Raw genomic sequence first — 11968 nt, forward strand, 5'->3', positions numbered from 1 at the left:
TGAGCAACGACATAGGTTTTCTTCTTAACATCGGGAAAATCATTAGCTTGAAAAATCCTATCACATTGCGACTCCCATTTGAGGTACCCTTCGGTATCACTACCTCCATGAAAGCTAGGAAGAGTGACCTTGATAGAATTGAGGCCCATATCACGACCTTCATAGCCACATTGGTCTCTTAGGACATACCCTTGTGCACCATATCCATAACCTCCTTCAACATGTCCTACAAACTCTCATTGAACTCTAACGGCTTGGTTTAGTGGCATTTGGTGTGGTGGCATTTGGTTAAGTGGAGCTTGATTCGGATTTGGTAGCCTTTAGTAGTGTGGTATTTGGATTTGGGGTACTTGATAGGGTGGGTAGTAGGGTGGATTGAGGCCTTTTGGGTTCAATCCTTGGGGAATTTGGTAGTTTGGAACTTGAATTGGGGGTGTTTGATAGGGTGGAGTGAGGATTTAGGGAGCTTGGGTGGTGTTTTGGGGCGTTTGTTAGTTGAATTGTAGTGGCAAACAGAAATCAATTACAAAAGTTCAAGTGCAATGATCTTAATAATAATAAGAAGGGCAAATATGAAAATATATAAGAAAAACTATCATCACTTGCTATTTGTAATAACTTTATTGACCAAAACAAAAAATTAGAATACCAAAAATATGGGTTAGATTAATTTAATGTTTCAAATTAAAATTTGGATATTCAAAACATGTAAAAAAATAATAATATAAAATTCAATTTTCTTATAAATATAGTGAAAATAAATCTTAAAATGATGATTAAAGCTTATGAAATTTAATCCTTAATATGTAATAAAAAGAAATTGGATGAAGGGGCAAAAAAATAATTTAATAAAGAGTAGAAAAAAATCATAAAAAGTAACTATAAATCAACGATGGCATAGGATGTAAGGACAATAACACTTGAAATTATTTATTTTGAATTAAACATAAAAATTAACAATAGCATAATATGTACCAAAATAAGTATCTATAATCTATATTTATAATATATTAAAAGTATAAAGACCCTTAGAAAAGTGATTTGAACTTTTTGTCCTTCTTTAAAAGACTCTCCTTTAGACAAAACCGTCTTTTTACTATTTTCTTCAATTTATTATTTAATTATTTTTATTATATTAACTAGGCTCCTTGAATGTATAAAACTCCTAAAATATATCGAAAGGATAATCAATTAATATTTTTCTTTGTAGTGATCAATTAGAAAAATACTCCTAAATTAGGATAGAATAATACTCCTAAAATAGGACTCTTTTAAGAAAATACTAGATTGGTGGATGCTTAATTTTCTAACCCAACATAATAGAATTCAATGTGTGTGTGTACACACACACACACATACACACACACACACACACACACATATATATATATAGATAATCTTCTTTATTTTCATTCAAGTCATTATTTAATGTCAAAATTTTTGTTCAGACAAGAATTATTTTCATCAAACTTGAAGCTTTGTGATCACTATTGTACTATTTTGTTGTAGTTTACGGGTCGTAAATGAATTTACAGGTGGTAGATGAATGTCAGTCGACTTTGAGAAATTTTTTTAGGTAAAAGATAAGTTTAATTGTATTGCTTTTATATCTTTGTTTTGAGTTTTTTTTTCGTGTAAAGGTAAAGTTTAGTTATATTATTTTGATATCTCTATTGTCGTATTATTTTGTTATAATTTACAGGTGGTAGAGATGATTTTCTGTGAATTTAGATTTAATTATATTGTTTTGATGTCGGCTTTGAGAAATTTTTTTGGTAAAGGTTAGGTTTATTTAGATAAATTCTCTAAAAGAGGTAGAATTTAATTATTGTATTCATCTTTATTATTTAAATAAATATCCTATTTAGTGTAACATTTGAACTCAATAAAGTGAGGTACACGCGCGAGGCGCGTATACCTAAACTAGTAAAATATAAAAACACCATAATAATGCCAAGAGATTCATAAATAGTTAATCCGATGCTACTATATTAATTTGTTTGTCTTGTTTTGACTTTACATAAAATTTAAGAAAGTAAATTATATTTTTTTTCATTTAATAAAGAATGACTTACTTTTCTTTTAATCCGTTTTAAAAGAATAAATTTTCCTTTATTTTTAGGCACTACTTAGTTTCAATTTTCCACATGATATTGTTTAAAACCACAAGGCAAAATGGTTCAGTGGACTCTTGTACTACGTCCAATTTGTAATGTGGATACTCCTACTTACATATTTGTCATCTGGACCTTTGAACCCTTTAAAAAGTAACATTTTAAACCCATTTGACCGTTGACCGGTCCTATGTGGCATTAAAATGACTGACTAGGACGAGGCGTGTGCAGACACGCGTCTAGGGTGTGAGTGGGGTCAATTTTTGGTCAACTTTATATTAAAATAATTTATTTTTAAATAATATTAAAATTAAAAAAAATAAAAATGGGTCTTTTTCTCCCTCCATCTTTTAAAATTTAAAAATATTTTTGAAAATTTAAAAATAATAAATTTTAAAAATAAAATAAAAAAGGTCCCTTCTCCCACCCCACCCTCCCACACCCCACCCCAGCCCATCCCCACCGCGCCCCTACACCGTCCAGCCCTTCCCCACCTCACCCCAGCCCCCACACCCTACCCAGCCCCGTTCAGCGCCTTTCTACCCCAGCCCCTTCTAACCCCCACCCCACCCCAACACTCTTCCAGCCCTCCCACCCCACCCCAACACCCATCCAGCCCATATCCCCCCAGCCTTACCCTAGCCCCCGCACCCCACTCAGCCTCGTCTAGCCTCTCCCCATCCCACTCCCAGCCCCTTCCATCCCCCCACCCCACCCCAACACTCTTCCAGCCTCCCACCTATCCCAACACCCATCCAGCCCCTCCCCACCCTACCCCAACCTATCCCTCCCCTCTCTCACACCCCACCCATCCCCATCCAGCTCCTCCTCACCTCACCCTCAACCCCTTCTAGCCTACCCACCCCACCCTAACACTCGTCCAGCCCCGCAACCTAGCCCCCTCCCCAACACCACCTTTACTTTTTATTTTAATTTTTCCTCTCAATTGAAATCTTTTCATATATCTTTTTTGAATTAAAATTAAAATTTGAAATATTTTTATTTTGGGGGATTAAAATTTAAATTTGAATTGAAAGTGAGTGATAGTGGATATTGAAAAAAATTAGTGAATTTCACTTGAAAAAAATTAAAATTTTTGTGAATTTGTTAAAGATATTCAAATTTAAAAATCAAAAATTCATTTGTTTGTATATATGAATTTATATTTAAAAATTTAAATTAGTTGGAGAAGAATTTTAATTATTTGGAATGAATTTGATGTTTAATTTGTGAGCAAAAATAAAAATATGATTATTTAAAATTTTCTACAATTTATAATTTTTTATTATTTAATTAAATTAATATTTAATTTGTTATGTATCATTTTAAAAATGACTTGGAATTTAATGTAATACTTGAATATGATGTGGCAGACGACGTGGCAGACGTAGCAGCTGACGTGAGGAGAGTGTGTTACACTCACTAAAAAAATATTTAAAATGTTGCTTTTTAATGGGTTCAAGGGTATAGATGACAAACATTTAAGTAGAAGTGTCCAACTTACAAAATTGACATTGTACAGGGGTCCATCAAACTATTTTGCCAAACCACAAGATTCAAAAATCTTCTTTATTTTATCAAACTCTGTGTCAAGTCAAAATAGTTCATTCTTTATGAAACATAGATAGTATGATTTTAAATTAGAAATATGTAGCATGTTATACCTTAATTTTATGATCTTAAACATGTCATACGACAACTTAAAATTTAAAAAATTATCAAAAATAAAAAATTTAAGAAGAAAAGTAAAGACAGTCAAAGTCAAATTGAAAAAGAGTATGGATAAACCTAAAGGCTCAAGGCCCACACAAGAATTTTCAGAAAATGGATTGAATTGGTGCACAAGGGAATTAATGAAAGGTGACTCATAGCAGTAATGTCAATTATTGTACAGCCACGTGTAACTCAATATTTATCGTATCTCATTGTATCTTTGTGAGGACAACCAAAAAATATCATTCTCGCTTATATTATATAATAATATATAATTAGAGATGGAAAATTTGGCTCAAGTTTAAATGACCCGCCCTACCCATCCAGCTTATAATGGGTTGGGTATGACCCATTATTAGATGGGCTAAATTTGGACATATTCAATTTAACCCATTTATTTTGACAATCCAAATAGACCCATAAATTTAGCCTAAATTGACCCATTTCAAACTAAAATGGTTGCCCTGCTTTCTCATATTGCAAGTGTCGACTTTGAACTCCAAGTCGTTGTTCTCATATTCTATGAAGTGCAAGTGTCCGAATTCTTCAATAAGTTTCTCTTTGTATGTTTACATTTATTTTTGTTTCTTTTCTTTGTTCTTGTCAAAAATCATGGTGAAGAATTTTTAATATTACTCATATTTTAATTTTTTGTTAAAGGCTAACTATTTTCTTTTCATTTTTCAACTTCATTTGTAATTTCATTTAGTAATCAATACGAGGTTTTGACTTATATTTTGCTGTAACTTGAAATTTTGTATTTCAGATTCTAATAGTTTTAAAATTATTGTGCAGACTTGTTGCCTATAAGGTGTTTGCTTAAATGCCTAAATGAGTCCCTTTTGTTGTGAATATTAATTTTGTGCTCTAATTATGATTGGGAGCTACTTGTTTACAATTTTGTTTCTTCCATCTCTTTTGTTGGTTCAATACTAAAGATTAACTTTTTTTAACATTCGACTACAACAGGTGAAGATGTCGCTAGAACTCGATGAAGTTGAGTCCAATGAAATAATTATTGCAAGTTCATCAAAACGACGTAGGACCGTTTTTAAATTTTGAAACTTCTATAATGAGGTGCCATTGAATTATGATCTTGATAATAGACTTCAGGCAGAATGTAAGAAGTGCAAGATTGTATTTTTGGCCAACTCAGTAGCATGAGTTACAAATTTAAATCGTTGTTTTGCCAAAAATTTGAATTTCAGAGTCGCCACTTAATTTTTGAAAGGAATTAAAAAAACCTTTATAAATTACTTTAAACGATTCAAAACAGAAAAATTAGTTAAGTTTTGAAGATTCTGAGTAAGTGGTTTCTATTAAAATTTTAGGAAGGTTTTAGACACCTAAAACGTTCGCTAACTTGCAGTTATCTGAACTGTTTGAAAATATCTTTTGACTAACTTCAAAAAGATTGATTTGTTGAAAAGTGAGTGATTTTTGGAAAAAGACTTATGTAAATATGGATTTGGATGACTTATTAGGGATTTTAACTAAGTCTAAACAAACTAATACCAAATCATGTAAAAGAAGAAGGGGAGAAAATAAAAGACTTAGGCCATTGAACCCAAATCAATAGACCCTGTCCTAATCTAATTGGGCTTTTGGCCCACTTGCACCTGTCCTAATCTAAATGTCGGGCCTTGGCCCGTTCAGGTCCATGGGCCCAAAATATGCTTCACCTGTATTAAATTACAACTTTGGCTTCGAGGCTCAAATGAATGAATAATGAAATGAAGAAATAAATAAATAAATAATGATAAAAAGAAAATAATAAATTAATATAATTAAAAAAATGAGACTTTCGAGTCTCTTCGCCACTTAAAAGATGGATTTTAACTCATTTCTTCTTCTTTCGAATCCTCGTATCCATATGTCATACGCTTGTCTTTTGGGCTTCGAAATTGACTCGAGAGTAATGGGACTCAACGGCACATATCGATAATGCAAAATGGAAAAAGTCCATTTAGGACCCGAGTATATCCATATGCAAAGAAAAATAAAAGAAATTAAAATCTGTGCAAAATTTTAGTAATTAATAAGAAATAGGATTCCTACTACCTCCAAACATACTCACACACAAGAAAATACGAAAGGAGCGAAAGTTCACAAAGTTTGAAGAAAAACATGCATAAAGAAAACAATTTATCTTCCTAATGCCACAGAACGACCTAATAAACATGCTAAGGAGAGATCTGGTAAAGCAATTTATGGATCAATTAGCAAGAGAAAAATAAGAGGAATAAGCTAAACTGTAGGAGTAAGCCACTTTCATTTAAGGAATCCTATCATAATAGGAAAATGTTCTCATATAATTACATAACATCCATGCCACCATCTTTGTGTTATTTGATCCAAAAGAAATTTTAAGTAAATGCAATAACAGTAGGTAATCACCATCAACAGTAAAGAAGAAGATCCAGGACTCTCACAGTATTCACAAATACAAAATAATTGCACAAACATTAATTTTTTGCTTACATTACATTGACCCTCAGAAACAAAAAAGAAATTTGCACTTAAAAAAAAGAGCATGCAAATGACCGCACTCGAGAGATATTGAAGGAAGTCATTACGTGACATTATGAATAAACCCTTTCATCTTTCATCCGAATTAAAGTGTACCCCCATGTGGTTGACGTGTTTAATACGGACTGCATGCTATACATTGTATTATTCAAAAAATTCTAGAAATAACAACAATAAAAATAGTATTTATTTGGACAAAAGAGATTTGTGCTTATAATGGTAATCTATGGTGTTCATCATATGAATAGGAATAGTACTACTTTAGTTGAAAACAAGTGCGATACACTGATTATAAATTATTTTTACGCTATTAAATACACTTAAAAATATATACAATTAGTGCTTGAGAACTAATGGAGGTAAATAATGTAATAGATAAAATTTCACTTGGATAATAAGTGAACATATACTTGCAATCCAAAAATACATGAATTTATATCTTTCTTTACGAAGTAATGGAGAAATCATAAGAAAATTCAAGAATTTACAACTTTTTTATGAACTAAGTGGGAAAATAATTACAATTTCAATAACCTAATCTTTATTTAGGAAATCAGTGAGATATCAATGACAATTTCAATAATTCATATTTCTGCTTCAACCAAAACATCAAAACACTCAAGTGCACTTCATAAGCTATATAATTGGGTGAAATTGAACGGGAATTAGGAGTAATTATACTTGATTTTGAACGACATTATGAATAACACAATTTTCATCTAAAAGAACAAATATATTCTATGCCTACAGGGCTTCTACAGTAGACACCCCAGCATACAAGAAAGAGTTAAATTGCCATTTACTACTTCAAAAGCGAAAACGAGACAGAATCAAGATGGTGACAACAAACAAAACAACATCAAATACTAACCATGAACAAGACACCATCAGCCCTAAACTACTAAACAAAGTCAAGGCATGAAACTTTAGCTATGAAACCAACTATTCACCTTAAGCAATAAATAAAATGAGAGCGTTACGTCGCAAATTCATCAACAATATCAAGATTAGGCGACAAATTTCAAAGTTGAGGCAAAATTAGTAGAAATTGCATATTAGGAAGCTATGACAAGGATTATCCTAACATAACAATACAACCAAATACTTCTTTACTAAAAAGGAAGCCTATGGCCTTTGAGGCCTCTACAACAGACAACCCAACACATAATGTTTTTAAAAAAATAAATACTTATGACTACAAAATAGAAGATTAAGCAGAATATGATCTAAACTTAAAGGGAAATAGAACATTACCTATTTTGGAGCAGCAAAATGGGGCTACGAGCTGACGTCGAGATCTTGACCACCACTGGTTCTGAGCAGTCGTCGACCTCCCTTAAACCAAAGACCTATTCTAAAAAGGGCTATATTTTTTTTTTCAAGTTTAATCCCATTTTCCAAGCCCCAATTTTCAGCTCACTATGAGATTTTTATAGAAGGATGTCGAGTTCCCCTTTTTGAGGTCTCATCCGATGTGGGAACCACAACCTTGGGGGATAAATTTGGGATTTTTACGGAAAAATTTGAATTCCCGCTCATCATAGGGTTTCAAAACAACAACTTATACAAATTTAGATTCTTCTCAAGGGAATTCAATGTGAAGAAATGGAATAATATCTTAAGCCAATGGCATTCGCCTAAAAATGTACCAATTCGTACCATTTATCTCGATATTTGCAGAATCTGGACATTAGATGAGCCAAATCACCCCCTTCTAAAAGCTTTCTTAGCTTTTTCATAACAAATATATGTCATCTAAGTGGGTTGAGGTCGGGTCGGATCTGTTCGTTGGATTGGTGAAGCAGTGGACGGGTCGGAGTCGTGGGTTGCGATTTGGCTGGTTGGTTTTTATTCCTGTTAGCGATTGTGTTGTTCTGTCATCGAGCTAGGTTGGGTTTTGCTATTCTTGTTCGATATTGTCGTTGGTTGCCTTTGCTATTTTTTATTGAATTTGAAGAGGAAAAGAAAATGGGTCGGGTTGGAGGTCTTGGTGCTGGGCCGCTGGTAAATATTGTTAATTGGGTGTGTTGGGTTGAATAGAGTTTGGGCCTAGCGGGTCAGGGGTTTGGAGATAGAATTGGGCTGGTTTAAATTAGTTTAATTGGATTAAAGGGTAGATTGGGTCAATTTTGGGGTTATTTTTAAAACAACCATAATTAAATTGGGAATTAACTAAGTCTATTTAAATTTTGGCCAAATTGAAAATTAATTGGCCAATTGCGTTGTAATTGGGGCCAATTTGATTTTGATTATAGCCAAATTCAATAGATTAGCCGATTTAAATCGAAATTCAATATGAATTAATACTTCGTTCTATCCCGAGCTTCTTGATTTATTAAAATCAAACATATATTTATCCAAATAAATTATTTTGAGAGTAGATTACATTAAAATCAAGATTTTTAGTCATTTAAATTTATTTCAAGATGAATCTTGATTAAAATTTGATACTTTATAAAAAAAGATATTTAGGTAACAAAATTATATAATTTTGTATAATTGAATACACTAATATATAATCGCTTCTTAAAATGACAAACTTACCCAGATGAATACCTTTGAATAGTTTTCTTTATTCGATAAACTAAATATTGTAATTTTATTGAAAAATCAAAGAAACTCAGAATTAAACTTAGATTCGGAAGAAAAAAATTAGGTGTCAACAACTGCCCCCTCCCTTTGGGTAGGGTGGATGTAAGTAACCCTAGGCAAAGGGAGATTGATGTTCCTAATTTTTGTCCAACCACAAATTTAAATCTGAAAGAGGTTGTCTTTCGCACGAGTTTTGGAATTATGGCCGGACCTTGGTATCAGGTTTCCTATATATCTCAGGTTGCATGAGAATTCAGGCCACTTTTAGTTCATAAAGTTTGATTTAAAGCATGATTTCCAAAAAGTTCTCAAGCTATCTCGGTTTGGAAGTTTTTGATAGAATTGAAAAGCCAAAGAATGAAGGGATTTGGGGAGAGGTTCGACTGTAATCAATTTTTCTACATAGATCCCAGCCTACATATCCTCGAGACTCAGGGAATCATACCTTTTGTAGTTTGACTCAATCGGTAGAAAAGATGGTTTTTTATTTTAGATGATCTTCTGCTTGGGATGAGTGATGAGTTGATCAAGTTACAGAAAAAGAGGCTTGTAACCTCTTAAACATGAATGTGGATCTCTTCACATCCATAGGTAATAATTTACCTAGACATAATTTCCAAAACTTTAGGTGAGTTGTCACCCGGATTTAAAAGAAAGAGAAGATTACCCTCGGTATAAGCTTAGGAATATCCCAATGGTGAATCTGGAAACAGAATATCTCAAAATACCCACAAGCCTTCTAACAAGGGCATGGTTGGATGGTGGTGGAGATGATCCTTTAGCTCGCATCCAAATAGTTTGACGTCCTTCTCTAGACTATGTCCCGTTTTGCTGCTAAAAAAGAGTTTCACATTGTGCTACGTCCTATGTGGAGTCGTCCGCACCTGTGGTTTTGATTTGAGATTTTCATCCTCTCGGATGCTCTGAGTAATGTTTCAAAAAAAAGTGTTAGTGCTAAACATAACTCACGAAAGAGGTATATAGTCTTTACCATATCTCTACGTTAGTTGTTGCCTGAAAAGCGAAGTCATTCCTTTCATGTACCTGTTTGGAAGGAAATAACTTGCAATAATAGACATAACAACCCTCTTGGTTGTTGCATAATTATCTCATTTGTTGGTGGAATATGTCTTCAAAGTGGGGTGGCCCTTTTGGACACCGATGACACTTTATGTAGAATGGTCCTTGCAACCGTGTAATCTCATGCTGATATGGTAACCCTTTGGTCACCTACAATGCTTTTTGTATGATAACCTCTCTGGTTGTTGCCAATAATTCTTGGCATATGATCTCAGGTAATTTTTGTGCGTCTTTTATAACGATACGACTTATAGATTTCCCTTGAGTTTCTAATCTTTGGATAATCTTGTGCATTATTTGATGTTGGCTATGAGGCGACTTATAGATATCCTTTGAGTTACTAGCCCTTAGGTAATCCTACACATTATCCGACCTTGGATAAGATATGGCTTACAGATATACCTTCAATCGCTAATTATCAGGTTTCCTACACATCATCCGACCTTGGATACAATATGACCCTATGGATATCTCTCAAATTGGTAGTATTTGGGTAATCCTGCACATAATCGATCTTGGATATGACGCAGATTATAGAGAACCCTTGGAATTATAAATTTGATAATCTCGCATATTTTCCAATAAGGATTTAGTTATGACTTATAGATAACCTTCGGACTATTAATTTTTGGGTAACTTTGGACACTATCCAGTTAGGATATTGTTGCGGCTTACAGATGACCTATGAGATATCAACTCAGAGATAATCTAGTACACTATCCTATTTCAAATAATATGACTTATAGATGATCCTTGAACTGTCAATTCAAGGAAATCTCATATGCCATTCGCATTCAGATAGCGACTTACAAACGTCCCTTTAAATCATGTGCTTTTGATATATTCAGATGCTGATTCATAAAATGATGAGATATTCTTGACACCAGTGTATGTTATATCGTATGTCAACAGATATTAGATGCTGATGATATCCTCGACGTCAACGTATACTATCTCACGTGTCAAAAGATATTAGATGCTGATGATATCCTCAACGCCAGTGTATGCTATCTCGCATGTCAACAGATATTAAATATTGATTATATCCTCGACGCCAGTGTATGCTATCTCGTGTGTCAATAGATATTAAATGTTGATGCTATCCTCGACGCCACCGTATGCTATCTCGCGTGTCAACAGATATTAAATATTGATTATATCTTCGATGCCAGTGTATGCTATCTCGTGTGTCAACAAATATTGAATGCTGATGATATCCTCAACGCTAGCGTATGATATCTCGCGCGTTATCATATATTTAATGCGGATGATACCCTCAACGCCAGCGTATGATATATCACGCGTCATTAGATATTTAATGTGGATGATACCCTCGACGCCAGCGTATGATATCTCGTACGTCATCAGATTTTTAATGCGGATGATATCCTTGAAGCCAGTGTATGATATCTTGCACGTCATCAGATTTTTAATGTGGATGAATCCTCGACACCAACGTATGATATCTCGCGCGTCATTAGATATTTAATACGGATGATATACTCGATGCCAGCGTATGATATCTCACGTTTCATCACATATTTAATGCGGATAATATCTGATAATGCTCAACTTACACGTCAATTTAGTGCAAGGCAGTTGTCGTCAATATATTTACCCAACTTTGGAGTCGGGTTTGAATCCACGAGGAACAGTGAGTGGTGATTAAACTAATTTGATACTATAGCTACAAGTTAAATTCAAACAAATAATATGAAAAGATAAAATGGGGTTTTTTTAATGATTGAACAAAAGTTATTAACACTTCGATTCGCCTTAGAACTCAAAACTTAAACTGCACTATTTCAAATCAATGATATAGAGAAACTAGAGTTGTGATCACTATGATTATTAACCCATCATTGAATGATAGTTATAGTACTGGATTCTCATGACTGTGGGGAAACACCAAATTATCAGTTTCGATAATCCATCTAAGT

Source organism: Capsicum annuum, chromosome 7 (assembly GCF_002878395.1).
Source record: "Capsicum annuum cultivar UCD-10X-F1 chromosome 7, UCD10Xv1.1, whole genome shotgun sequence".
NCBI classification, from domain to species: domain Eukaryota; kingdom Viridiplantae; phylum Streptophyta; class Magnoliopsida; order Solanales; family Solanaceae; genus Capsicum; species Capsicum annuum.